The sequence below is a fragment of the Oncorhynchus kisutch genome, linkage group LG13 (genome assembly GCF_002021735.2).
Source record: "Oncorhynchus kisutch isolate 150728-3 linkage group LG13, Okis_V2, whole genome shotgun sequence".
NCBI lineage: Eukaryota > Metazoa > Chordata > Actinopteri > Salmoniformes > Salmonidae > Oncorhynchus > Oncorhynchus kisutch.
Window position 1 is genome coordinate 66,896,458 of NC_034186.2, and position 25,649 is coordinate 66,922,106.

A 25,649-nucleotide genomic window follows, 5' to 3' on the forward strand; every position below is an offset into this window, starting at 1 on the left:
TGGAAGATTTACGATGTCTTTGGGGATACCGCATTCCAGAGCATGAGTTAATGTTTCTGTTCTACATGGTACCAGGGAGAGATGACCCCAGGGCCAGACCCTGGTATCTACACAAAGAAAACAGTTTTTACAGCAGATACTGTCTGCTGTGAATTATAAGTATCTTTCATACAAATCTTAACCTTGTGACCCATTCCATACATCTGTTGTTCGTCATGTAGACAGAAAGGGGTGTATCTTGGCTATAAAAGACCTTTGTACTTTTGTCTCGGGGCTCTCAACTAAGCATCTGAGGGTGATTCGTCAACCAGCCATCATTATCGTAGAGCACTCAATCGATTCACTTTGCATGTGTTTGTTGTATTGACCTGCTCCCTTATTAATAGGTCAATAAAGATTCAGTTTAACTTCTTGGATATAGGGGGCGCTCTTTTAATTTTTGGATAAAAAACGTGCCCGTTGTAAGCACAATATTTTGTCACGAAAAGATGCTCGACTATGTATATAATTGACAGCTTTGGAAAGAAAACACTCTGACGTTTCCAAAACTGCAAAGATATTATCTGTGAGTGCCACAGAACTCATGCTACAGGCGAAACCAAGATGAAACTTCAAACAGGAAATGAGCAGAATTTTTGAGGCTCTGTTTTCCATTGTCTCCTTATATGGCTGTGAATGTGCCATGAACGAGCCTCCACTTTCTGCCGTTTCCCCAAGGTGTCTGCAGCATTGTGACGTATTTGTAGGCATATCATTGGAAGATTGGCCATAAAGAGACTACATTTACCAGGGGTCCGCCCGGTGTCCTTTGTCTAAATTGGTGCGTAATCTCCAAGCTGCACGCATTGATCCATGTGATTGAGGGGAGAGAGGAGACTTCCACGAACGATATATCATCAAAGAGATATGTGAAAAACACCTTGAGGATTGATTCTAAACAACATTTACCATGTTTCAGTCGATATTATGGAGTTAATTTGGAAAAAAGTTAGGCGTTTTGATGACTGAATTTTCGTGTTTTTTTGGTAGCCAAACCTGATGTACAAAACGGAGCGATTTCTCCTACACAAAGAATATTTTTGGACAAACTGAACATTTGCTATCTAACTGAGAGTCTCCTCATTGAAAACATCCGAAGTTCTTCAAAGGTAAATTATTTTATTTGAATGCTTTTCTTGTTTTTGTGAAAATGTTGCCCGCTCAAAGCTAACGCTAAATGCTACGCCAGCTATCAATACTGTTACACAAATGCTTGTTTTGCTATGGTTGAAAAGCATATTTTGAAAATCTGAGATGACAGTGTTGTTAACAAAAGGCTAAGCTTGAGAGCTAGCATATTTATTTCATTTCATTTGCGATTTTCATGAATAGTTAACGTTGCGTTATGGTAATGAGCTTGAGGCTGTATTCACGATCCCGGATCCGGGATGGCTAGAATGACGTGTGCGATACGTTTGTCTCTCCTCATTTGATAGTAAAGAAATTAACCACCACAGAATGTACGGTAGTGGTTCAGCTACACTACAATATGAGCTAGATATATTATTAGAGAATGTACGGTAGTGGTTCAGTTACACTACAATATGAGCTCTAGATTATTAGAGAATGTACGGTAGTGGTTCAGTTACACTACAATATGAGCTCTAGATTATTAGAGAATGTACGGTAGTGGTTCAGTTACACTACAATATGAGCTCTAGATTATTAGAGAATGTACAGTAGTGGTTCAGCTACACTACAATATGAGCTAGATAGATTATTAGAGAATGTACAGTAGTGGTTCAGTTACACTACAATATGAGCTAGATAGATTATTAGAGAATGTACGGTAGTGGTTCAGTTCAAATAAAATAAAATCAAAATTTTCAAATAAAATAAAATCAAATTGTATTTGTCACATACACATGGTTAGGAGATGTTAATGCGAGTGTAGCGAAATGCTTGTGCTTCTAGTTCCGACAATGCAGTAATAACCAACAAGTAATCTAACTAACAATTCCAAAACTACTGTCTTATACACAGTGTAAGGGGATAAAGAATATGTACATAAGGATACATGAATGAGTGATGGTACAGAGCAGCATAGGCAAGATACAGTAGATGGTATCGAGTACAGTATATACATATGAGATGAGTATGTAAACAAAGTGGCATAGTTAAAGTGGCTAGTGATACATGTATTACATAAGGATGCAGTCGATGATATAGAGTACAGTATATACGTATGCATATGAGATGAATAATGTAGGGTAAGTAACATTATATAAGGTAGCATTGTTTAAAGTGGCTAGTGATATATTTACATCATTTCCCATCAATTCCCATTATTAAAATGGCTGGAGTTGAGTCAGTGTCAGTGTCAGTGTGTTGGCAGCAGCCACTCAATGTTAGTGGTGGCTGTTTAACAGTCTGATGGCCTTGAGATAGAAGCTGTTTTTCAGTCTCTCGGTCCCAGCTTTGATGCACCTGTACTGACCTCGCCTTCTGGATGATAGCGGGGTGAACAGGCAGTGGCTCGGGTGGTTGATGTCCTTGATGATCTTTATGGCCTTCCTGTAACATCGGGTGGTGTAGGTGTCCTGGAGGGCAGGTAGTTTGCCCCCGGTGATGCGTTGTGCAGACCTCACTACCCTCTGGAGAGCCTTACGGTTGAGGGCGGAGCAGTTGCCGTACCAGGCAGTGATACAGCCCGCCAGGATGCTCTCGATTGTGCATCTGTAGAAGTTTGTGAGTGCTTTTGGTGACAAGCCAAATTTCTTCAGCCTCCTGAGGTTGAAGAGGCGCTGCTGCGCCTTCTTCACGATGCTGTCTGTGTGAGTGGACCAATTCAGTTTGTCTGTGATGTGTATGCCGAGGAACTTAAAACTTGCTACCCTCTCCACTACTGTTCCATCGATGTGGATAGGGGGGTGTTCCCTCTGCTGTTTCCTGAAGTCCACAATCATCTCCTTAGTTTTGTTGACGTTGAGTGTTATTTTTGACGTTGAGGTTATTTTCCTGACACCACACTCCGAGGGCCCTCACCTCCTCCCTGTAGGCCGTCTCGTCGTTGTTGGTAATCAAGCCTACCACTGTTGTGTCGTCCGCAAACTTGATGATTGAGTTGGAGGCGAGCGTGACCACGCAGTCGTGGGTGAACAGGGAGTACAGGAGAGGGCTCAGAACGCACCCTTGTGGGGCCCCAGTGTTGAGGATCAGTGGGGAGGAGATGTTGTTGCCTACCCTCACCACCTGGGGGCGGCCCGTCAGGAAGTCCAGTACCCAGTTGCACAGGGCGGGGTCGAGACCCAGGGTCTCGAGCTTGATGACGAGCTTGGAGGGTACTATGGTGTTGAATGCCGAGCTGTAGTCGATGAACAGCATTCTCACATAGGTATTCCTCTTGTCCAGATGGGTTAGGGCAGTGTGCAGTGTGGTTGAGATTGCATCGTCTGTGCACCTATTTGGGCGGTAAGCAAATTGGAGTGGGTCTAGGGTGTCAGGTAGGGTGGAGGTGATATGGTCCTTGACTAGTCTCTCAAAGCACTTCATGATGACGGAAGTGAGTGCTACGGGGCGGTAGTCATTTAGCTCAGTTACCTTAGCTTTCTTGGGAACAGGAACAATGGTGGCCCTCTTGAAGCATGTGGGAACAGCAGACTGGTATAGGGATTGATTGAATATGTCCGTAAACACACCGGCCAGCTGGTCTGCGCATGCTCTGAGGGCGCGGCTGGGGATGCCGTCTGGGCCTGCAGCCTTGCGAGGGTTAACACGTTTAAATGTCTTACTCACCTCGGCTGCAGTGAAGGAGAGCCCGCATGTTTTCGTTGCAGGCCGTGTCAGTGGCACTGTATTGTCCTCGAAGCGGGCAAAAAAGTTATTTAGTCTGCCTGGGCGCAAGACATTTCTGGTCCGGGACTGGGCTGGATTTCTTCCTGTAGTCCGTGATTGACTGTAGACCCTGCCACATGCCTCTTGTGTCTGAGCCGTTGAATTGAGATTCTACTTTGTCTCTGTACTGACGCTTGCCTTGCGGAGGGAATAGCTGCACTGTTTGTATTTGGTCATGTTACCAGACACCTTGCCCTGATTAAAAGCAGTGGTTCGCGCTTTCAGTTTCACACGAATGCTGCCATCAATCCACGGTTTCTGGTGAGGGAATGTTGTAATCGTTGCTATGGGAACGACATCTTCAACGCACGTTCTGATGAACTCGCACACCGAATCAGCGTATTCGTCAATATTGTTATCTGACGCAATACGAAACATATCCCAGTCCACGTGATGGAAGCAGTCTTGGAGTGTGGAGTCAGCTTGGTCGGACCAGCGTTGGACAGACCTCAGCGTGGGAGCCTCTTGTTTTAGTTTCTGTCTGTAGGCAGGGATCAACAAAATGGAGTCGTGGTCAGCTTTTCCGAAAGGGGGGCGGGGCAGGGCCTTATATGCGTCGCGGAAGTTAGAGTAACAATGATCCAAGGTTTTTCCACCCCTGGTTGCGCAATCGATATGCTGATAAAATTTTCAGATTAGCCTTGTTAAAATCCCCAGCTACAATGAATGCAGCCTCCGGATAAATGGTTTCCAGTTTGCAAAGAGTTAAATAAAGTTTGTTCAGAGCCATCGATGTGTCTGCTTGGGGGGGGATATATACGGCTGTGATTATAATCGAAGAGAATTCTCTTGGTAGATAATGCGGTCTACATTTGATTGGGAGGAATTCTAAATCAGGTGAACAGAAGGATTTGAGTTCCTGTATGTTTCTTTCATCACACCATGTCTCGTTAGCCATAAGGCATACGCCCCCGCCCCTCTTCTTACCAGAAAGATGTTTGTTTCTGTCGGCGCGATGCGTGGAGAAACCCGTTGGCTGCACTGCCTCGGATAGCGTCTCTCCAGTGAGCCATGTTTCCGTGAAGCAAAGAACCTTACAGTCTCTGATGTCCCTCTGGAATGCTACCCTTGCTCGGATTTCATCAACCTTGTTGTCAAGAGACTGGACATTGGCAAGAAGAATGCTAGGGAGTGGTGCACGGTGTGCCCGTCTCCGGAGTCTGACCAGAAGACCGCCTCGTTTCCCTATTTTTCGGAGTCGTTTTTTTGGGTCGCTGCATGGGATCCATTCCGTCCTGTTTGTAAGGCAGAACACAGGATCCGCGTCGCGAAAAACATATTCTTGGTCGTACTGATGGTGAGTTGACGCTGATCTTATATTCAGTAGTTCTTCTCGACTGTATGTAATGAAACCTAAGATGACCTGGGGTACTAATGTAAGAAATAACACGTAAAAAAAAAAAAAACTGCATAGTTTCCTAGGAACGCGAAGCGAGGCGGCCATCTCTGTCGGCGCCGGAAGTTAGTTCCACTACAATATGAGATATATAGATTATTAGATAATGTACGGTAGTGGTTCAGTTACACTACAATATGAGCTCTAGATTATTAGAGAATGTACAGTAGTGGTTCAGCTACACTACAATATGAGCTAGATAGATTATTAGAGAATGTACATTAGTGGTTCAGTTACACTACAATATGAGCTAGATAGATTATTAGAGAATGTACAGTAGTGGTTCAGTTACATTACAATATGAGATATATAGACCGTACATTCTCTAATAATCTAGAGCTCATATTGTAGTGTAACTGAACCACTACTGGGCTGCATGAGGAAGGAAGGATGTAGGAAGATGTGACATTCATTCCTACTTCCAATGAGGTCAGACGGGCTGACAGAGGTGGATCAGGATACACTCTACCTGCCGTTGCTATGGGCCACTGTCTCAGAGACAGCAGTGGAAAGAGCAGAGATGCTTTCTATTTACTTGTTATTAAGAAATTACTGTAAGTGGTAAAGAGTCACTTCCTGAAATTGCTGTAAGTGGCACTTTGTGGTAACTTAATAATAGTTCAACATAATAAAAATTGAACTGTTTTGCTCTGTTTAGCTCTGGCCCTATATTATATAATACAGCTCTTATACCATATTATAATGTTACAATGTCAGCCTTCAGATATTTATTGAGAGAGTTTCCCTACTTATAATCTAAGCCTACAGATATTTAGTGAGATGAGTTTCACTTCCCAACCAACTCCTAATTAACTAACATCAATGGTTGTATAAAATATTCAGACAGCCGAGCCGAGGGACCACTCCTTCGTTCATTGTCCCAGATCTGTGGCCATCATTAGAGACGCAATGCCATGAGATAAACATACCCTATGGAAAATAACACAAACCATGTCTCAGAAAACAACACAACACTGCTGCACATATCACATTGACTGATCATAGCCAGAGGAGCTGTGTTAGTTACATCACAGTGACTGCTCATAGCCAGAGGAGCTGTGTTAGTTACATCACAGTGACTGATCATAGCCAGAGGAGCTGTGTTCGTTACATCACAGTGACTGCTCATAGCCAGAGGAGCTGTGTTAGTTACATCAAAGTGACTGCTCATAGCCAGAGGAGCTGTGTTGGTTACATCACAGTGACTGCTCATAGTCAGAGGAGCTGTGTTTGTTACATTACAGTGACTGCTCATAGCCAGAGGAGCCGTGTTCATGACATCACAGTGACTGCTCATAGCCAGAGGAGATGTGTTCGTTGCATCACAGTGACTGCTCATAGCCAGAGGAGATGTGTTTGTTGCATCACAGTGACTGCTCATAGCCAGAGGAGCTGTGTTCGTTACATCACAGTGACTGCTCATAGCCAGAGGAGCTGTGTTCATTACAATGACTGTATATATTGGGTTTATTATTCACAATAAGGTAATTATGTCAAATGCGTTTTGCTAGAAACTGATCGTAGCACTGTTGAGTTATTGGAATAGAAGATGTTGCTGTGGTTTAAAACCATCTCCCAGAGAGGAAAGTAGCTGTAGCCCTCTATAGAGATACAAGATGATGCTGGGCTAGAGTTAGTGATGGGGAAAAGAGGTTCAGATACAGTAAGACTGGGCATTGGATTAGGCTTTGGAAAAGGTAGGTGATTTTCTAAATTTTTCCCAATCCACTAAGCTACAGTATCTATGCCACAGCTGGGTTGATAAGAATGATGTATATAAACCCTGGATTGCCGATTGCTATGTATTGGCCATTGAGAGGCTTTGAAGCCACCGGTCGGCCATATTGGCACACCCAGGTAGGAGCATTCCTCCATAATAATTAATAGAATTCTACAGTATTTCAATTAAATGTTTCAAGGACTAAATTACATGTATTGAAGTATTATATGTATTTATTAAGGTGTCTGTAACAGAATAAATGTGACAAAAACAAATGTAGACATTAATAAACGTATTTCTATAACTTCCAAAATACTTTTTTACAACAGTGAGGGAGTGCCAAGATGGAGGCACGGTGGCTTCAACACAGAAGCCTGACTAGAATAAACTAGAATAAAACACTAATTCAAATAGAGCAAACCAGACCCTTTACAGCTGTCCACAAAAACAGAACTGTGCCCTGACCTGTCCGTCCATGCCTTAATCCCTCTGTTTTTCCACCCTACATTCCTCCATCTGTCCATACCTCTGCCCCTCAATCCTTCCATCCATCCCTCCCACATGTATCTATCTATAGGTTGTGTGAGTTGTACAACCCTTTGTCCATCTAGAGACAGCCATTCAGCCAGTCAGTCAGCTAACCATCCAGCCAGCCGACCAGAGGCCCAGGCCTCACCTCCACCTCCTCCCTCTGATTAGTTCCGAGAGAACTTGGCTCTGATTTGGATGAAGATGGAGGATAAAAACTCTGACATATTAATGAGTAAATTGGCAGGCTTCCCCAGCACTTCCAGCCTAAGGAGCCAGAAGCACACAGTGTCACTCAGACCAATCACTCTGACACTTACAAACTCCAGTGGGGATCTCTACCTACTCTAGACCAATGCCAACAACCCAGCTCATCTATAGTTCAAAGCTCACTGTTCAGAGCCAACCAGAACAAGGAGAGAAGACCAACAATGGATCAATAAGTAGAACAAGGTAATCCAATCCACTAGACGTAACACGTCACAACTAAAACCTCCACTCTATTTAGGAGTGTTGAAGTGTTGGATGTAGTGTCTGACAGAATGTGCCTCTGTTGAGGTTTTGGTCCAGGGCAGAATGACTGTTGGCTTAGGTTCAGCCTTACTGACACTACTGTAAGAGGTTCAACACTGGGCTGGGCTGGGCTTGTCTGAAGACATTATTGTTAGAGGAATAATAAGATAGATTTACGTCTGTCTCCAGACGAGAGGGAGGGACTGGGAGGCCGGCCATCTAGAGGGAGTCTTCTCATTCTGTAGAGTGGCTTGGCTTGGCTTTAGTCGTGCAGAGCCAGAAACAGACAGTCTTCTGAAGGGCAAGTGAGGATAGGTTGGCTTTGAACAAGGTGGGATGGATTGGGTGGGTCTTTGAAGTAGGTACGGTGGGTTTAGTGGGCATTTGAACTTCAGCAAGTGGAGCAGTAGTCCGGTGATGCAATGATACCAATCCAGTTGTATCCGTTAATGGTTCATTCAATGCTTTTCTACTGGACGCAGTGGTTGATCTTCCTACAGTAAATTATCCCCATTTACTACAAGACATACCACTCCAACTACAACAGCTGCTGTGTGTGAAGAACGAAATATGCATAACAAAATATAGAGAGTGAATTATTGACTCATTAGAAAGTTGTCTCCATGATGATTCAGACATATTGTCCTCCTTTTATGAAAGTAGCAGTGAATCAGAGATTAATGAATGCATAGGCTACGGCCCCCTGACAGATAAGTGCTGTAGTACTTATCACATTCAATGTGTTTATAATAAATCCATCAATGGTTATCACTTCATTGGAGCCTACAGTCTCAATATTATGAATCATTATCATAGTACAAGGCTACCATTGTGCTCTATAGAAATGGATCTGAAGAACAGAACAGAACAGAGATTACTAACAAGATATGCACATATACCACCGGGAAGGGTAAGACGGAGGGGCAGCATACATGATAGATCAATATCTGGAACAGGGGTAGGCAACCCTGGTCCTGGAGTGCTGCAGGTAGGACAGGTGGGTTGAATTGAGGCATTCGCTGATCTGATCAATTAACTTAGTAGCTCAGTGTGGTGCCTAGTAGGGGGGAAAATCCTGCAGTATCTGCGGCACTCCAACAACAGCATTGCCTACCCCTGATCTGGAAGATCAAACAGTCTAAATCTGGCTTCATAGCATTACAGGAAGTGTAAAGGGCTCAGGTTTGAACCCAGACATTGGCCTCCTCATAACTCACTATCAAAAGAGCACCACTTCAACTTAGGCCCTACACTCTTAGAAAGAAAGGTGCTCTCTGGATCCTAAAATTGTCATTTGGCTCTCTGCATAGAGGCCCTTTGAAGAAACTTTTTGGTTCCAGGTAGAACTATTTTTGTTCCAAGTAGAACCCTTTTGGTTCCAGGTAGAACCCTTATGGGTTCCTGAAGAACTCTTTCCACAGAGGGTTCTACTTGAGACCAAAAAGGGTTCTATGGGGACAGCTGAAGAACCCTTTTGGATCCCCTTTTCTCTAAGCATGTAGAACCAGTCACTCCTCCTTAGGCCTCTCTGCCTTCTTCCTCCTCTTCCTCCCTCTCCTAACCACTTGACTCTCTCATCCACTCCTCTCTTATTTCCCTCATCGCTTTCCCTCCCTTTTTGTCCTCATCATTCTCTTTCTGAAATCAGTCCCTGTTCTCTTCTGGTCTTTCTAAGGAGAAGAGGGAAGAAAAAAGCAGCAGCAGCAGCACCCCTCCATGGCTCGATGGTTTAGTCTGGTTGAACGGTGATAGATACTTTGAAATGTATATTTATTATATCTATCGCCCTTCAACCAGGCTAAACCATCGAGCCATTGGAGGAGGGCTGCGGCTGCGTTCCTATTCATTTCTCTTCTCCCATCTCCTTAGAAAGACAAGAATGTACGTTGTGTCGTATGGCCCTGCAGAAAAGCCCAAGGCACAGCCTCTCAGCCTCAGTAGTGTTCTGTGTGGCGTTAACACAGATGGGAGAGTGGCATCGCTCGGTCCGACGGACACTCAGGCCAGCGTGACATATGAGCTGCAAACACTGCTACAGAGTAGCCATTCAGACGGGTAAACACCAGCACCTCGCAGCACAACAATGGAAACATACCTTCTAGCACTGAGGGAGGGAGGGAAGGGGGGAGGGAGGAGGCGAGAGACAGAGAGGCAGAAAGAAGTCTAAAGATGCTCTCGTTTGTGCTTGCTGAATGAATGCAACGTAAAGAACCTGTATAGAAACTGCAGATGACGCTTTCCAGAGTTCCAGAGTCAGCTCACCGTGTTCCACACACAACCCCTCCCCCCTGCGTCTACATAACCTCGTCACATCCTCCCTAATCACTATCACACATAGATAGTCTCAGGTGGGCCTGCGTGGAGCTAGCACGTGAGCTCATCATGGTCCACACATATACACACACGCACACAGAGAGATGCACATATACGCACCCACACACAGCACTGCTGCTACTCCGTCTATTTCTCTACATGCCCTAGATGGTAAATGATAAACATGCATATCTAACGTACTGTACAGCATGTGTGTGATGTGTCTGAGGAATACTATTCCGGGTGAGCGCCACACACACACACACACACACACCTGCAGAGAGAGATGAAGGGAGAGTGGGAACTAAGGATTTGGGGAGGAGGAGAAATCATCAGTAATCAGTTTGTCTTCTTACCTTATAGCAGGGCACAGCTCACCTGGGATTCTCTGGAGAGCAGACGGAACACACCGCACCACTAACACCAATCACTCTCCTCTCATTTCCCTGCTAACAAACTCAAAACATCTCCCTCTCTATCCCTTGCTCTGTCTCTCCCTCTCTCTCCCGCTAGCCCTGGCAGGTTGGAAACGAGGAGATTGTACTACAACACAGGGGGGGGTGAAACTGGAGGGGGGGGAGTGGCAGACTGACGCGTCACAATCTTCCCGGGTGCTGAGCAGAGAGAGATGATGCGTTGTGATTTGAGACGAGAGGTGCGTTAAGAGACGGGCTGTGGCGCAGCAGATGGCTGAGGGGTTCTCCTGTGTCCATGTCAGCGATACTGGAGCACCGGCGGCCCCCGTTTAGCGATGAGAGATGGTGCGGCCGGTGGAGTTTGAGGAAGCAGACTGTGGCAGCAGCAGTGTCTGCAGCATTAGCAATAGCAGTGTAGCAGTGTAGCTGGGTTAACCCATGCGTGCACTGAGCCGGGGCTGAGCTGGGGCTGGCAAAAGGGAGAGAAGGGCTCAAACACTATCGATTGTGTCTTTCTCTCCTCTATCTCTCACTCTCTCTCTCTCTCTCTCTCTCTTCTCTCTGTATAGCACAGTACAGTATACACTTAGGCTGCAGCACTTACCCTGCCAGCCTGCCAGCCTGCATCCATTAATCTAGCCCTGGATGAGAAGCATCAACAACAATCACAGAGGAGAGATGCATGGGGAGACACTCCTTAAGTGCTGTCAGGGTTTAGCCTCACTCCCTAGCTCTCACAACATATTGCATTCAGTATACATTCATCTGATATTGTCTCTTCAATTTTTCATATGGAAGTAGGGGTTTGTGTGTGTGTGTGTGTGTGTGTGTGTGTGTGTGTGTGTGTGTGTGTGTGTGTGTGTGTGTGTGTGTGTGTGTGTGTGTGTGTGTGTGTGTGTGTGTGTGTGTGTGTGTGTGTGTGTGTGTGTGTGTGTGTGTGTGTGCGTGCGCGTGTCATTCAGATAGGGTATAGAGGTCAAATAATTATCTTCCACTGTGACAGCTCAATTTGTGAAAACGCCAACATCATGACCCTGTCACATAACACACCACAAACCACAGAGGGAGAGAAATATTACTCTCTCGCTTTCTTAGTATCTGACTTGCTCTCTACCTCTCTCTCGTTCTCTCCCTCCCTTTCTCCTCCTCTACCTATCTTTTTCTCTTTCTTCATCTCATGGATGACCCTGACTGACGTGTTGCCACAGGAACCAGAGTGTGTCCATTGTGTTGTGGAGGCTCTTCATTAACATACCTGATAACAGGCAGAAAAGCGTGAAATCCACATTAACAATGTTGTATCTCGAGGCTAACAAATGGGCATTCTACCCTGGCAATCATAGAATATAATTCAGGAAACACTTAGCATCCTAATACAATATTAAATCGGTAAAAGAGGTCCTGGGTGGCGCAGCGGTCAAAAGCACTGCGCCACCACAGCCTGCGGTTCCATCCCAGGCTGTGCCACAACCGGCCGTAACCAGGAGCCCCATAGGACGACGGCGCACAATTGGTTCAGCGCCATCCGGGGTAGGGGAGGGTTTGGCCGGTGGGGCTTCCCTTAGCAACTAACACCTTGTGACAGGGCCAGGCGCCTGCAAGCTGACTCCGATCGTCAATCAAACAGTGTTTCTTCCAACATATTGGTGCGGCTGACATCGGGGTCAAGCGAGCTGGTTGTCTGTTATTGTACATATATCAACATAACAACTGAAGATATCCTACAAGACATGTAGACATCAACTGACAGGAACAATAAGCTGCCTGAACTAACTATATGCTTTATTCGAAACATGCATGGACACACACACACACACACACACACTGAGGGAGGCATGCTGGCAGTGTTGGAGGGTGCTAGTGCGTGGGTGGAGAATCCAAGAGGGCTCTGGCTCATGTATTATTCAGGTCACACAGGACACCCTGCCTGCCACACACACACACACACACACACACACACACAGTGAACCAGAAGGACCACCAGCGGAGAGGGAGAGAGAGAGAGAAGGGGTATGGCTGAGGGCCTGTGTAATGATGATGATGATGAAAGGGGGGTTAAAGGGAGAGGAAGTGAGAGGAAGTGGGGCTAGAGACACAGCGGCGGGCTGATAGACCAGAGAGAGAGATTCATCTGACTGGGAGCAACACAGTATCAGTGCCCTCTGGCCTGTCCTTTTCTCTGCTGTCATCCATCCTTTCCATCCCTCCATCTGCGCTGACACGGCAAGCCCTTGAGCCTTTCACCATTCACCACTACTGCTATCCATCCCTCTCTGCTCTGCTCTCCTCTCCCCCTTCACACAGCTGGGCTCCCAGAGGAGAAAAGCAATCTGGATATCCACTGGAGTCTACAGCAACCCTACAAGTCCTCCAATCATCATTACTCCCTCCCATCCATCATAACTCATCTTGACAGATGACTTCCTTCCTCCTATCCACTCACACTACCTCTCACTCTCTCTCTCTCTCTCTCTCTCTCTCTCTCTCTCTCTCTCTCATGTGTTGTCTGTATATATTCCCTTGTTTTCAGGGCTGAGAGAGAGAGAGAGAGAGAAAGAGAGAGAGAGAGAGTTTATCTTTCTCAGGTTACAGGGCCAGGGCCTGGGTCGCAATCACTCTCTCCCTCCATCCTCCCACCCATCAGGGGAGGGGTAATGTAATAACACTCTCTCCCTCCATCCTCCCACCCATCAGGGGAGGGGTAATGTAATAACACTCTCTCCCTCCATCCTCCCACCCATCATGGGAGGGGTAATGTAATAACACTCTCTCCCTCCATCCTCCCATCCATCAGGGGAGGGGTAATGTAATAACACTCTCTCCCTCCATCCTCCCATCCATCAGGGGAGGGGTAATGCAATAACACTCTCTCCCTCCATCCTCCCATCCACCAGGGGAGGGGTAATGTAATAACACCCTCTCCCTCCATCCTCCCATCCATCAGGGGAGGGGTAATGTAATAACACGCTCTCCCTCCATCCTCCCATCCATCAGGGGAGGGTAATGTAATAACACTCTCTACCTCCATCCTCCCACCCATCATGGGAGGGGTAATGTAATAACACTCTCTCCCTAGATCCTCCCACCCATCAGGGGAGGGGTAATGTAATAACACTCTCTCCCTAGATCCTCCCACCCATCATGGGAGGGGTAATGTAATAACACCCTCTCCCTACATCCTCCCATCCATCAGGGGAGGGGTAATGTAATAACACCCTCTCCCTCATCCTCCCATCCATCAGGGGAGGGGTAATGTAATAACACTCTCTCCCTCCATCCTCCCATCCATCAGGGGAGGGGTAATGTAATAACACTCTCTCCCTCCATCCTCCCATCCATCCTCCCATCCATCAGGGGAGGGGTAATGTAATAACACTCTCTCCCTCCATCCTCCCATCCATCAGGGGAGGGGTAATGTAATAACACTCTCTCCCTCCATCCTCCCATCCATCCTCCCATCCATCAGGGGAGGGGTAATGTAATAACACTCTCTCCATATCAGACAGCTGAACACCAGCATCCTAACCATCCACCAGATAACACCACGGAAACATTACTGAAACACATCAGTCACAACAAGGAAAGACAATGTGGTTAAGTATCAATCAACAGGTGGTAGAGGAAATGGAGGTGAAGTGGTTGGACTGTTGTGTTATCGTCAAAGACATGACAAGCTACATACTGCTGATATACTGTAGTACTGATATATCCTATGCAGTAGGTGACGCTTGCTATTTTTCAAACCCTTTTGGATGGTACTAAATATGTTATTTCAGTTTAAATCATCTTGCTTCCTATAAAATACTAGACACCAATAACTTCCCCCTTCTAAACTCCCCTCCAAACTGAATATATTCCGTGTGTATATTGTTTGGTACAGATCTCTTCAAACCGCCTGGGTCTCATTAAGATTGCTGATGTAAGTTAACAGCTACTGAATTAAGACAAGTTAAGCATTTCTTTGTGTACTGTTCCTCACGCTCAAGAGTGACAAGTCAATTCATCTCATTTGGAAGTCTAATGAAACAAGCTCCAGAATCACAGGCCGTGTCATTTAGGATCACAGGCTTTCAGTTGCAAATAGCCCAAACTTCTGCCTTATAACAGGATGCATTCATGTTTCTGGGCCTTGAGATGACAGAGAGAAGACACCACACTCCCTGGGCTGGACTTCCTCACACAGTACAAATGAGGGAATTATCATCCGAGTCCATATCATTAGGAAACTCCTCAGTAATAAAAACTTAGCAAATAACAAAGTCAAATGAAATAGCAGTAAAGCAATGTGTCAGTGACACATAAGCTAATGTATTAAAGCGTAGATAGCACAGAGGCAGTATAACCTTGTATGGTTTGCCTACAGGCTGATGCATCTCGGTGGCCATTCATGTTTCATTGACAGGGAAGGACAGGGACTAAAATGGCTGACTTCACATATGCATAGATATGATAATTCTAGAGTTCAACTTCAGTTGGCCAACTTTGTAAGCAGATGAGATGAAAGCAACAGCCCTACTAGCCATTAGGAAGGCCATTAAAACCAGCTCACTGTGTTCACACTGCCAATGAACATCACATTTGTATCACACTCCCTGCTATAATTGGCTTAGCCCTGCTTGGGCACCATACACAATATATTTCCTCTTAGAGCCTGCCTGACTGTGATGCTGAATTCATACAGTGAAATCATTTTGTAGTATTTATACAGTGAGAATAAGGGAGTAGCTATATATTTTAAATATACAAAGTGAATATATATTAGACTCCTCCCCTTGTAACAGAATAAGGCCAATCAGAGCATTCCAATCCCTGACTGATTTACCTCTCTGAGGAAGGAGACAGTTCCCCAAGGGCAAAAGCATATAACACAGCAGAAACCCCATATCCACTTCACATCAGCCATGATGAGGTACAGCACATCCTACACAAGACAAACTAAACCACCACACAGCTGGTGCTTTCCTCTGTCCAGCTGTTTGTTTTGGTGTGTGTGTGTGTGTGTGTGTGTGTGTGTGTGTGTGTGTGTGTGTGTGTGTGGGTGTGTGTGTGTGTGTGTGTGTGTGTGTGTGTGTGTGTGTGTGGTCTTGTTCTATCCTCATCCCCACAAGGATAGTAAAACAAGGAAAATTCTCCCTAATGCGGACATTTCCCACATCCCCATGAGGACAAAGGCTATTTTAAATTTAGGAGTTAAGTTTAGGGTTAGGAGTATGCTTTGGGTTACGGGTTAGGGAAAATAGGATTTTGAATGGAAATAAATGTTTGGTGTCTACAAGGATAGAAAAAAACAAGTGTGTGTGTGTGCAGTGATACTCCTCTTGAACTCAGATTGCACATCTCCCCTCTCCTCCACCTGCCTTCCCCTTCTGCTTTAGGTTTTAGGATGCTGGTGACACACCCTTGGCTCCCCTCCAGAAGTTTCCCTCCCTCTCTCCCTCCCTCCACCTCTGGGCCCAGGCAACAACAGATCAATAGAAGAGACCCAATCACAAACACCAAGACATAACACACCCAGCCGCCACTACACCACTAAACACAACACTGCTTATTGTTAAGCCTGCTGATTGCCTCCACAGCTCAGCGTTGCAATTAATTGAAGACTGATTAATGAAACAACACCTGTAGCCTCGGGGCCTAAGGGGATGTGGTCTTCACACAATTATTTCTTAATAGCCGGAATGGACAAATAGCTCATCAGTTGGCCTATCTTGTCTGTCTGTTCGCTAGTGAGGAATCACCCTGAATCATTGTGGCTTTGTTGCTGACTTTAAAATGCAAATCACTCAGGCTGATAACTGCAATCCCAGCGACATGAATAAGACTCTGCTCCGGAGTCAACGCCGGCTGAATTGAAAGAAGAAGAGCTATAATCCCTATCCTATTCATCACTGAGCAGCTCTGGGTACAACGCTGTCCTAAATGGGACCCTATTCCCTACATAGTGCACTACTTTTGACCAGGACCCTATGGTCCCTCAGAAGTAGTAATTTACATATGGAATAGAGTGCCATTTGGGATGCGGCCCAACGGCTCCAGGAACACAGATGAACTCTCAGAGAGATGGTAGTTGAGCTAGCATCATCCACAAAGAGGAGAAGTCTGGGAGCTATAGAGCCATAGGGCTAAAGAAAGACATCTAATAGTGGATTGGCCTTGGGATGACCCTGCTTCATACTGCCTTCAGATGGACCAGGAGGAGAGAGGAGGATCACCGAGGTTGAGGTTCACTAGAAGTGTAGGGATATGGGGCTATGTATGACTTCAGAAGGGAACCCCCTTTGTAACAACGAAACGTTACGTGGCTCTGGGTGGTGCTGAGTTTATCAAGTCGACTGGCTGGATGGATTTCTAAAGTGAGAGTAGAGTAGTAATTTGCAGGAAGATGGTTTCAAATGAAGGGTGAATAAACTTGTCATTTCAGACTGCTGAGAGAAAAGAGACCTAAGCCTATTATTAGGAGACTTTCAGCAGGAAGTCTAATGACAGTGTACTCTACCTTTCAAGTTAGATATGGTCTTAACTGCTGTCTACCTTGCTGACGAGTGATTGTTGTTCAAAAGACAGAAGGGACAGATTGGTACTGTGAATAACCACAACACGACGAGACAAAACTACACATTTTCTTTAGATGAACTCAGAGCATCATGTGACCAGTAGATGGCAATGACTCACCAACAGGTGAGATAAGATCAGCACAGTCAGAGGAGCAGTGCATTGATTAACACTATCAAACAAGAATGTGCCACAACTGCCAATATCAAGAGAGACTATTGGGTGACAATGCAATATTAAAGCAATGCCTCAGAAACACATGAACCCTTCTCTGTATTATTGGTACCTCCCTTATAGACTAGAGTCCTATTCAATCGGAGCATTGTCCACACAGAATCTGACTGACACCAGTCTCATCCAGTGCCGTTAAGAGAGAATCTCTGTTCTCAAGATGTGAATCTCAACGGAGTAACAGGGACAGGGTTATTGGAACATACCACTAGGATGACATCATGCTCTGCCACAGGGTCAGAAAGGTTTAGAACAATGATTGACTAATTAATTGTCCAGTTTCCATAAAAACAAAGTTTAAACTGCTGTGCCATCACATGAGAGTGATTCATCTCAGGCCATTCATTCATCCTTATTCCAACTGTGATACAACTCTAAGTAATGTTGGGCTCAGATGACTCAGAGACTCATATCTCCCTCACTAACTTTAAGCACCAGCTGTCAGAGCAGCTCACAGATCACTGCACCTGTACATAGCCAATCTGTAAATAGCCCATCCAACTACCTCATCTCCATACTGTTATTTATTTTGCTCCTTTATACCCCAGTATCTCTACATGCACACTCATCTTCTGCACATCTATCGCTCCAGTGTTTAATTGCTAAATTGTAATTATTTCGCCACTATGACCTATTTATTGCCTTACCTCCCTTATCCTGCCTCATTTGCACGTACTGTATATAGACTTTTTCTACTGCATTATTGACTGTATGTTTGTTTATTCCATGTGTAACTCTGTGTTGTTGTTTTTGTCGAACTGCTTTGCTTTATCTTGGCCAGGTCGCAGTTGTTAAATGAGAACTTGTTCTCAACTAGCCTACCTGGTTAAATAAAGGTGAAATAACAATAAATAAAAGACACAGAAGGGTAAGTCCTCTCCTCTCCCATACTCATCAGGGCAGGAAATGACATCATAAAGCATGGGAGTGATATAATCTCAGAGGCCCTAGTCTCTGTTCAGCCAGTCCTTCTAATGAAGCCAATAGGTTATCCCTAGCCCTTTGTTGAGACCGTACATAATCTTTACTAAAATAAGGGATATTAAGCTAAAAACACTAGTTTGTAAGACCGAGGTATGGTAAATGTCATATATTTTCTGCTGTTATCAAAGTGAAGTAGCAAGCAACACTCAGGAAATATCTTCAATGGAGAGAGAGAACAACTCTTCAGTCCCCTTTGCTGGCTGGTAAACTGTTGAATGACAAAGTGCCTTATCGGGCATTAGATAAGAGGAGGTCACAGCCTCACAGAGATAGAGACAGAGCTACGGAGGAAGAAAGACAGCCTTTGTTATCGCTCCATTTCAGCCAAGCAGGGCTGTCAACAAAGCAGCTTTTGACAGATTTCCAGAGAGAAGATTTCCATACATCCATTCCTCCATTCAGTAGGATGTGGAAACTACAGTACTGTATGAACGAGGAGGTGATCTGCAGCCAAATTGCAACATACTATGTCGGTATAGTGTATCCATGGATGGGACTACATCTTCAGAGTGTTCTAGAGAATTCTTTGATCTCACTACAGAAGAACTTCCCCCCTGCATACAAAAACACCCATCATGTTTGTGACTGACTAAAATTCCCATTAAATGTCCATTTATGCAGCATTGTGCAGTCATAACAGCGTGTGTTGCTGCAGTGATTAATAATTCAGACTTTGACATTTACAGTTTGGTGTTGGCTTCGTTTGGCATGTTTTCCCGGAGCAGAGGAGTAGTTAGTTATGGGAATCAGCACATATCCTCCATAATTACATCTGACTGTGTGTGTGTGTGTGTGTGTGTGTGTGTGTGTGTGTGTGTGTGTGTGTGTGTGTGTGTGTGTGTGTGTGTGTGTGTGTGTGTGTGTGTGTGTGTGTGTGTGTGTGTGTGTGTGTGTGTGTGTGTGTGTGTGTGTGTGTGTGTGTGTGTGTGTGTGTGTGATCCAAACGAGTCGGACTAACCTGCTGCTGCCGTCGTTCAGAGATAATTAGAGGGTTTAATATAGACACCAGCTGCTGCTCAACATCTAATCACCAACAACTACACATACAGACAAAGGAGGGGTCGGACACTGCAGTAAGACCCTGGTTGAATCCCAAATCAACCCCTTCCCCACGGCCCTCCATTTGTGCGGTCATGTACGAATCCGCCGTTTGCTCAAGTGTGAAAACTGAGGGAGTGAAAATGATTGAGGGTGTAGGTAAGGGCTAATTAGACAATCCTATAGCCACTTTGACCAAGCCAGCAAGGTTGCAGATTTCAGAGGGAAGTTCTTTCCCGACACGCACTGCGATATGTTTGGAGTTTGTGCAGTTTAATACAAAAGAATGGAGAGGCGTGATAATTATACTGTTTGCCACGTGTATTTGCTAATGTCTGATTTCGAGACTTGACACGGAACAGATGAAACACCTCTCAAATGAAATGTTTAACTGTTACTGAGGTTTAAATCTTGCAAAACGACACGGGTACTTGTTCATTTGAATTTTATGCTTGTTTTATTTGTAAGTGGAACATGATTTGCATCATTCAAGTCACGAGTCTCACGTCTGTAGCCATGAAGTGCTTTGAAAGGCTGGTCATGGCTCACATTAACAGCATCCTCCCGGACACCCTAGACCCGTTCCAATTCGCATACCGCCCCAACAGATCCACAGATGACGCAATCTCAATCGCACTCCACACTGCCCTTTCTCACCTGGACAAAAGGAACACCTATATGAGAATGGGAAGGGGGAGAAGGGGGAGACACCCTGGACCCAAACTGTTACAGACCTATATCTATCCTGCCCTGCCTATCTAAGATCTTCGAAAGCCAAGTCAACAAACAGATCACTGACCATCTCGAATCCACCGCACCTTCTCCGCTGTGCAATCTGGTTTCCGAGCCGGTCACGGGTGCACCTCAGCCACGCTCAAGGTACTAAACGATATCATAACCGCCATCGATAAAAGACAGTACTGTGCAGCCGTCTTCATCGACCTGGCCAAGGCTTTCGACTCTGTCAATCACCCTATTCTTATCGGCAGACTCAGTAGCCTCGGCTTTTCTAATGACTGCCTTGCCTGGTTCACCAACTTATTTGCAGACAGAGTTCAGTGTGTCAAATCGGAGGGCATGTTGTCTCTATGGGGGTGCCACAGGGTTCCATTCTCGGGCTGACTCTTTTCTCAATATATATATCAATGATGTTGCTCTTGCTGCGGGCGATTCCCTGATCCACCTCTACGCAGACGACACCATTCTGTATACTTCTGGCCCTTCCTTGGACACTGTGCTATCTAACCTCCAAACGAGCTTCAATGCCGTACAACACTCCTTCCGTGGCCTCCAAATGCTCTTAAACGCTAGTAAATCCAAATGCATGCTTTTCAACTGTTCGTTGACTGCACCCGCATGCCCGACTATCATTACCACTCTGGATGGTTCCGACCTAGAATATGTGGACATCTATAGGTACCTAGGTGTCTGGCTAGACTGTAAACTCTCCTTCCAGACTTATATCAAACATCTCCAATCTAAAATCAAATCTAGAGTCAGCTTTCTATTTCGCAACAAAGCCTCCTTCACTCACGCAGCCAAACTTACCCTAGTAAAACGAACTATCCTACCGATCCTCGACTTCGGTGATGTCATCTACAAAATAGCTTCCAATACACTACTCAGCAAACTGGATGTAGTTTATCACAGTGCCATCCGTTTTGTTACTAAAGCACCTTATACCACCCACCACTGCGACCTGTATGCTGTATGCTCTAGTCGGCTGGCCCTCACTACATATTCGTCGCCGCCAGACTGGCTCCAGGTCATCTACAAGTCCATGCTAGGTAAAGCTCCGCCTTATCTCAGTTCACTGGTCACGATGGCAACACCCACCCGTAGCACGCGCTCCAGCAGGTGTATCTCACTGATCATCCCTAAAGCCAACACCTCATTTGGCCGCCTTTCCTTCCAGTTCTCTGCTGCCTGTGACTGGAACGAATTGCAAAAATTCCTGAAGTTGGAGACTTTTATCTCCCTCACCAACTTTAAACATCTGCTATCTGAGCAGCTAACCAATCGCTGCAGCTGTACATAGTCCATCGGTAAATAGCCCACCCAATTTACCTACCTCATCCCCATACTGTTTTTATTTATTTACTTTTCTGCTCTTTTGCACACCAGTATCTCTACCTGCACATGACCATCTGATCATTTATCACTCCAGTTTTAATCTGCTAAATTGTAATTATTCGCCTACCTCCTCATGTCTTTTGCACACAATGCATATAGACTCTTTTTTTTCTACTGTGTTATTGACTTGTTAATTGTTTACTCCATGTGTAACTCTGTTGTTGTCTGTTCACACTGCTATGCTTTATCTTGGCCAGGTCGCAGTTGTAAATGAGAACTTGTTCTCAACTTGCCTACCTGGTTAAATAAAGGTGAAATAAAATGCTGTTCGTTGACTACAGCTCAGCTTTCAACATCATACTGCCCACGACTCTAGGACTAAACACCTCCCTCTGCAATTGGATCCTGGACTTCCTGACAGGCCGACCCCAGGTGGTAAGAGTAGGCAACAACACGTCTGCCACGCTGGTCCTTAACACTGGGGCCCCTCAGGGGGGTGTACTTAGTCCCCTCATGTATTCCCTGTTCACCCACGACTGTGTGGCCAAACACGACTCCAACACCATCATTAAGTTAAGCAGACGACAATAGTGGTAGGCCTGATCACCGACAACGATGAGACAGCCTATAGGGAGGAGGTCTGAGACCTGGCCGTGTGGTGCCAGGACAACAACCTCTCCCTCAACGTGATCAAGACAAAGGAGATGATTGTGGACTACAGGAAAAGGAGGACCGAGCACGCCCCCATTCTCATTGACGGGGCTGTAGTGGAGCAGGTTGAGAGCTTCAAGTGCCTTGGTGTCTACATCATCAACAAACTATCATGGTCCAAACACACTAAAACAGTTGTGAAGAGGGCACGACAAAACCTATTCTCCCTCAGGAGATTTGGCATGGGTCCTCAGATCCTCAAAACGTTCTACAGCTGCACCATCAAGAACATCACTGCAACCAGTCAGGATCCATGCAACTTATTATGTGACTTGTTAAGCATATTTTAATTCCTGAACTTATTTAGGCCATAACAAAGGGGTTGAATACGTATTAACTCAAAACAGTTTTTATTAATTACATCACTAGGGCCAAGCTTCCTGCCTTCCAGGACCTCTATACAAGGCGGTGTCAGAGGAAGGCCATAAAAATCGCCAGAGACTCCAGCCACCCTAGTCATAGACTGTTCTCTCTGCTACCGAACGGCAAGCAGTACCGGAGCACCAAGTCTAGTTAACTGCTTCTACCCCCAAGCCATAAGTCTCCTAAACAGATAATTAAATGGCTACCTAGACCCCTCTTTTACGCTGCTGCTACTCTCTGATTATAATGTATGCATAGTCACTAACTCTACCTACATTTACATATTACCTCAATTACCTCGACTCACCGCTGCCCCCGCACATTGTATACAGCCTCGCTTCTTATTTTACTGCTGCTGTTGAATTATTTGTTACTTTTATTTTCAAATTTTTACTTATCTATTTTTTACTTAATTAACACTTATTCTTTTCTTAAATCTCTTTTCTTCTTTTCTTTTCTTAAAGCTTCTTAAAGCATTGTTGGTTAAGGGCTTTTAAGCATTTCACTGTAAGGTCTGTTGTATTAGGCACATGTGACAAATACAATTTGATTTCCTTAGCTCCATTCCGTTTATTTTTCATCCTGAAAACTCCCCGTTCCTTAACGATTACAAGCATACCCATAACAGCAGTTACCACTATGCTTGAAAAAATGGAGAGTGGTACTCAGTAATGTGCTGTATTGGATTTGCCCCAAACATAACACTTTGTATTTAGGGCAAAAAGTGAATTGCTTTTCCACATTTTTTGCAGTATTACTTTAGTGCCTTGTTGCAAACAGGATGCATGTTCTGGAATATTTGTATTCTGCACAGGCGTCCTTCTCTTCACTCTGTCAATTAGGCTAGTATTGTGGAGTACCTACAATGTTGTTGATCCATCCTCAAATTTCTCCTGTCAAAGCCATTAAATTATGTAAAGTTACCATTGGCCTTCAACTCCGGCAAATGAGTAAGGAAGGATGCCTGTATATTTGTAGTGACTGAGTATATTGATACACCATCCAAATAGCAATTAATAACTTCACCATGTTTATAGAGATATTCAATGTCTGCTTTTTAGGTGCCCTTCTTTGCGAGGCATTGGAAAACCTCTGTGGTTGAATCTGTGTTTGAAATTCACTGCTAAACTGAGGAACCTTACAGATAATTGTATGTGTGGGGTGCAGAGATGAGGTAGTTGTAAAGAAAATATATGTTAAACACTATTATTGTACACAGAGCGAATCCATGCAACGTTTTATGTGACTTGTTAAGCAAAACCACTGTTGGTTCCAGGTTGAACCCTTTCCAAAGAGGGTGGAACCCAAAATAGTTCTACCTGGACCCAAAAAGGGTTAACTTATTCCCCATAAGTTAACCCTATTTGGGCCCAGGTAGAACTATTTTGGGTTCCACTGTCTTTGGAAAGGGTTCAACCTGGAACCCTTTTTGGTTCAGTTGCAGAACCCTTTTGGAAGTCTTTTTTTCTAAGAGTGTAAGTATAGTGATAACATTGTATCGTTAGATCCCTGGCAATTCCCAGCCCTAGAAGTCACCTTCAGAGTTTCGGTGCAAGGGGCTGGTTTGAGATTCACCGCCTATACCCCTCTCCCTTAACAACTATTACTATTTCACACTATTGCCCAACTCTCACACACTCTCACACACTAATTTCTTTCTCTCCATCCCTCTCCTTCACTCCTTATCTCTCACCCTCCATCCATCTCCCTCTTCCTCATCCTTCCCTATATCCATGTCTCTATTGCTCTCTCTCTCTCTCTCTCTCTCTCTCTTTCTCAACCTTTCTCTCTCAACCACTCTCTCTCTCTCTGTTTCTCTCGCTCTCATTTTCTCACCTGCCACAGTACTCCCACATCCCACTTCCCTTCCTGACCTCCCAAAAATGTCAGAGCAAGACTCTATGGGCCTCTCTGAGTGAACAGTGAACAGACTGGCTGGCACACATACCACACACACGCAAATGTGCACACATGCACACACATACACACACGCACGTACGCACACACACACACGCACACGCACGCACACTCTTCCTCTCATAATGAGCCTCCAAATAGCAGAGCTGTCTAAATTGAGAGAAGAAAGAGTGCTTATTCGCTCAGAGATGAAAGGTGATATTTCCTCCTTTCCAAAGGTCAACAGAGATCATTGTGTTTCTTTCCCCTAACCTTCTCCTTTCAAAAGGGCCGATCATTAAACACAATATTTACCTTGACATTTGACACTTTTTCCAAATTGTTTTGAACTCTCAGTATGTAAGAGAAAATGTGAGGCAAAACAAGAGAGGCAGAGCTTCTTTCGCTAACTAAATGTAGAATGTAATCAGTTTAAATTAATAATCTGAAAGTGTGTTATATTTATACTAGCCCTTATTGCTTTACCTGCTGAACCCAGAACATAATAACCAGACTGACGCATGGTTGTCTTCCATACCATTACCCTCCTTATGCCTTATTTCCTCCCACAGCATCTAATCCCTATGAAGTGCACTATTATACTACATAGGGCTCTGGTCAAAAGTAGTGCACTATGTAGGGAACAGAGTGCCATTTTGGATGGATTTTAGCTACCAGTCAGCTCTTTCCAGCTCCCAGTAACGGTTCATTGCCTTTTCCTCCCTGCGCAGCACTAACCTAGTCTGAGCCCTGAAACATATGGGAGCGCTCCAACAGCCGTCAACATGATCGATGTGACATCACATCCGCCAGTCATCATCGCCACACGACGCCCCTAACAACGGGACGGAAGCTCGCCTAACAACGGGGAGACTGGTCATACTGTTCATGCCACATTTGCATTTTAGTATCTCAGCAATATTTAATCCATTAGGTATCCTCCCGGGCCTATTGAGGGAAAGTTAATTCGCTAACGAAGGCTGGATTAACGACAGTTGGATTATACCAACGTTATTCACGATGAGACAGGAGATGGTGGGAT

General features: G+C 45.0%; 1 protein-coding gene across 2 annotated transcripts in view; it reads right to left on the minus strand.

Annotated features, from left to right (window-relative positions):
- Nucleotides 1–25,649, minus strand: part of LOC109901131 (cyclin-dependent kinase 14) — a 207,512-nt gene that overhangs the window by 165,698 nt on the left and 16,165 nt on the right. Inside the window, exon 1 of one of the 2 annotated variants that reach the window (XM_031787049.1) lies at nucleotides 10,700–11,065. The exons of the other annotated variant lie outside the window; for it this stretch is intronic. The gene's annotated coding sequence lies outside the window, so the exon portion shown is untranslated. Of the gene's footprint in view, nucleotides 1–10,699; nucleotides 11,066–25,649 lie in introns of those variants that run through there. 2 annotated transcript variants of the gene reach the window in all.